Genomic DNA, 4,259 nt, shown 5'->3' with positions numbered 1-4,259 from the left:
GAAAAGACCACAGTGTCATTTAGAGCAGTTCCATGGAAACACATGCTCCTTTGCAACAGTGGCCAAAACAAAGACAATCTTGGGATACATAAGGAATGGGATGGAGAATAACCTACTCTGCACACACGTCGAGTTTGGTCACCCAGTGTCCACAAAGGATACAGCTGATATAAAAGGGGTTTCTGAGACAGGCTATCAGAATGGCATAACTGAAGTCAAGAACTGTTTAGGGAAGAGTCAAAGAAGGGAGATATGATGGACGAGAGGATAATAAAGAATTGAAATGATTACAGTGAAATGGACAAAGAGAGAATGCTCCCTACTGGTAATATCTATAAACACTTTGTGCTTCAAAGGGGCTAATTCCAGAAAACTGAGGCAAATTATCTGCAGAATGGATTGGGAGGAAGAATTTAGACAGGAAAATGTGAATGAAAATTGAGAGTTCTTTAAGAAGAGTTTATTCGATAGAAGGCAGAAATTAGGCATGGGGAGTAATATATAACAAAAGGGGAAAAGGGATAATAGATAGGAAATAACAGAAATGGAAGTTATGAAAATTAATGAGGGATTTTAAAATATCATGGAAATATCGATGATTGGTGGAGCTAAGGAACAGAAAAAGGAGGTTATTAAGTATATGATGTACAAAAAAAACCCTTGAAAATGTTTAGGATGATTCCTAAAGGGAGAAGGGAAACTTGTTTATGTTGGAGAAAAGATAAATGCGTTCAAGAAATAGTTTTCTTCTGCATTTGGAAAGAAGCTCACATTAGGAGATGAAATACTTTCCAGTCCATTAGCATCAACTGTCGAACAACAGAGTTATGAACTGACCAATCAATCACACATCTCATTGTGAGCCAGAAATCCACATTCAGGCAGCAGAAAGAAAGAAAGAAAGAAAGAAAGAAAGAAAGAAAGAAAGAAAGAAAGAAAGAAAGAAAGAAAGAAAGAAAGAAATGCAGGACAGGAGTCTGTTAAAATAAATTATAAAAAATTAAGGTAATGTTGAGAAAAAAAAGCGTTGACGTAGTAAGGAAATAATGAAGAAGCTGATATTCGATTAGAATATCAAATTTGGAATATAATTAATGCCCATCAACAACATGATGTATGGATAATTGGTCTTGTCAAACAAATCTGAATTTATCCCTTAATGAGAGTGCATGTTTGGCTTATCAAGGGAGCCGTACAGATGCCATAGACTTTGATTTCTCTGAGGCATTTGATTTTGTAGGGGAAAATAATGAACACTCTACAATACCAGTGGAGCACACGTTACATGGACAAAAACTGGCTAACTGACAGATCTAAGAAAGCAGATGTCAAGGGCCAATTTGTCAGCGAATGGAGGTGTTTCTAGTGGGGCTCTGCAGGGATCAGTTCTAGGCCTGATGCTATTCAATATTTTAATCAATGATCTGGAAGCAAATGGAAAATCACTGCAGATAAAATTGTGGATGACCCAAAGACTGGCGTAGTGGTTACGATGAGGAGCCCAAGGCAGGCATAGCAAGTGGTGGGGAGCATTTGATGAGCTGTGCCCATGCAAACAAAATGTTCTAATACAGTCACATGCAAAGTTAGCTTCTCAGAACAGGCAATGCAGGCCTGGCCCTCAGACAAGGGCATTGCATTAGGGAACGCAGTGACCTGGAAAAGGATTTAAGAGTCACTGTGGAGCTCCCAGTTTCAGGCTGTGGCCAAAAGGGCTGATGTGACCCCTGGACGTGTAAACAGGTGTTGGTGAGTTGGAGCAGTGGAAGGATTTTACCTCTGCACATGGCATTAGTGAAAACTGACTGTCCACCGGAGATTCACATTTATAAAACAATGTTGAAAAATTGGAGAAGGTCCAGGAAAGAGCCACATAAATAATTGGAAGCTGCAGAAAATGCTGGCTACTGAGAGACTTAAGGAGATTCCTCTATTTATCCTAAATATTAATAACTGGCTCTGTAATCTAGCGGAGAATGGCAGAGCAAGGCCCAATGGCTAAACGCTGAAGCCAGACAAATTCCAGTAGGAAATAAGGGCCAAAGGTTTAGGAGAGTGATTAACCATTGGGACAAACTGCGAAGGGAAGTGGTGGATTCTCCAACTCCCCATGGCTACAGACCCCAACTGGATGCTTTTCTGGGAGACCTGCAGGAGGGCTTGTCTGCACTTGAATTGCTGCAGTGGAACTGCCATAGCGCTGCAGTTGTAGTCACTACTTACACCGATGGCAGGGTGTCATCCACCTCCCTGGGATGTGATAGCAAGGTTAATGGAAGAATTTGTCCATCAACCCTATGCTGCCCACATGGGGGTTAGCTTGATATAGCTACATCTCTCGGCGGGGTGGGGGTGTCATAACAGATAGTTAAGGGTTAACAAGCTCAGTAACCTGATGAACACCTGACCAGAGGACCAATCAGGGGACAAGATAATTTCAAATCTCTGTGTTCCTTGTTGGCTCTTTGTTCTCTCTTTTGGATCTAAGAGAGGCCAGACAAATCTTCAAGTTCTCCAAGTTTTCCTGAAGTATTTTCTTCTATTCAGTATAGTGAGTATTAGAAAGGCGAACTAGTCTTATAATTTAATTTCTGCATTTGCAATTGTGTGTTTGCTGAAGAATCTCTTTATTTCTGTTTGCTGTTACTTTGATTATGCTGAGGAGGAGGGAGGGGAAGTCTCTCCATTTTTTATAAATGAGACCCTGTAATTTTTTCCATCCAGGTATTACAGAGATAGTGTACTTTCTTTCTTTCTTTTAATAAAATCTTTTCTTTTTAGAACTTGATTGATTTCTTCCCTTGTTTGGATTTTCAGGGGAAGGGAAGGGGGATAGGGAATCCTTCTTTGTTTGATTCAAGGAGTTTGAATCAAGGTATTTTTCCCAAGGACTAGGGGAAGGGAAGGGGGATAGGGAATCCCTCTTTGTTTGATTCAAGGAATTTGAATCCAGGTATCTCTCCCCAGGACTAGGGGAAGGGAAGGGAGATAGGGAATCCCTCTTTGTTTGATTCAAGGAATTTGAATCCAGGTATCTCTCCCCAGGACTAGGGGAAGGGAGGGGGAAGGAGGTGGGGGAAATAGGTTATTTCCCTCTATGTTAAGATTCAAGGAGTTGGGATCTGTGTTCCCCAGGGAAAGTTCGGGGGAACAGGGAGTGTGTCAGACACTTTAAACTTGACTGGTGGCAGCAAGAACCAGATCTAAACTAGGATTTTAGTTTAGAGGAGTCCATGCAGGTCCCCATCTTTTGAACTCTAAAGTTCAAAGTGGGGAATAAACCTATGACATGGTGGCAGTGGTGGGATGTGTGTTAAGAGCTATTGAGAGCTGTTTCTCCTCCTACAGCAGGAAAGCAGGCTAGGAGGGGGAAGGTTTTTTTAGGAACCAAAAGCCAGATTTTTTTTCCTCCTTTAAGATGCTGGGGAAGCAGTGAAGGAGAGATACCCAAAGGCAAACAGACAAAGGTTTTTCTAACAAGGCTTGTTAGAAAGGACCCCTACTGAGAGAGCATTAGCAGATTGCTAGAAACAGGACAAACCAGTTTTTTTTAGGAGAAACCACTTGTGAGACAGCAAACAATCAGAAAAACACCATTTGCAAATGAAAAGTTTTGTTTTCTTTTTATTCTGTCGGGAGTAGAAAGGGGTAGGAATTTGTAATCCAAGCAACTGAACCAAGCAACACAGTTCACTGACTGCAGAGAGGTGTGGCCAGCACCAGAAAGCACAAACATGAGTACCAGTGAAACAGTTGACAAACTGCAACTAGCCAGGCTGCAAGCAGAAGAAAAGGAGAAACAACATCAAAGGCAGATGGAGCTACTTAAGGCAGAAACGGCCAGGGCAGAGGTTGACCACAAGAGAGAGATGGAGAAACAACAAACTAAAGAGGCTGACCACAAAAGAGAGATGGAGAAGCAAGAGGCTGACCACAGGAGGGCATTGGAGCTCCAGAGGGAGGCCCACCAACAGGCCCTGGAATTAGAGAAGGCTAAGCAGAATGTTCCAGCCAACCCCAACAACCCTTCTCCAGGCACTATTCCCCACCCCAAGATGTTTCCCACCTACAAGGCAGGTGATGACACTGAGGCCTTCTTGGAAAATTTTGAAAGGACCTGCCATGGGTACAGCATCCCTGAAGACCAGTACATGATAGAGCTGAGGCCACGGCTCAGTGGACCCTTAGCAGAAGTGGCAGCTGAAATGCCTAAGGAAAACATGAACAATTATAAACTGTTTCAAACAAAGGCCAGAATC

This window comes from Mauremys mutica, chromosome 1, assembly GCF_020497125.1.
Source record: "Mauremys mutica isolate MM-2020 ecotype Southern chromosome 1, ASM2049712v1, whole genome shotgun sequence".
Taxonomy (NCBI): domain Eukaryota; kingdom Metazoa; phylum Chordata; order Testudines; family Geoemydidae; genus Mauremys; species Mauremys mutica.
The sequence above is the reverse complement of the archived record's forward strand: the minus strand, read 5'-3'. Positions refer to the sequence as shown.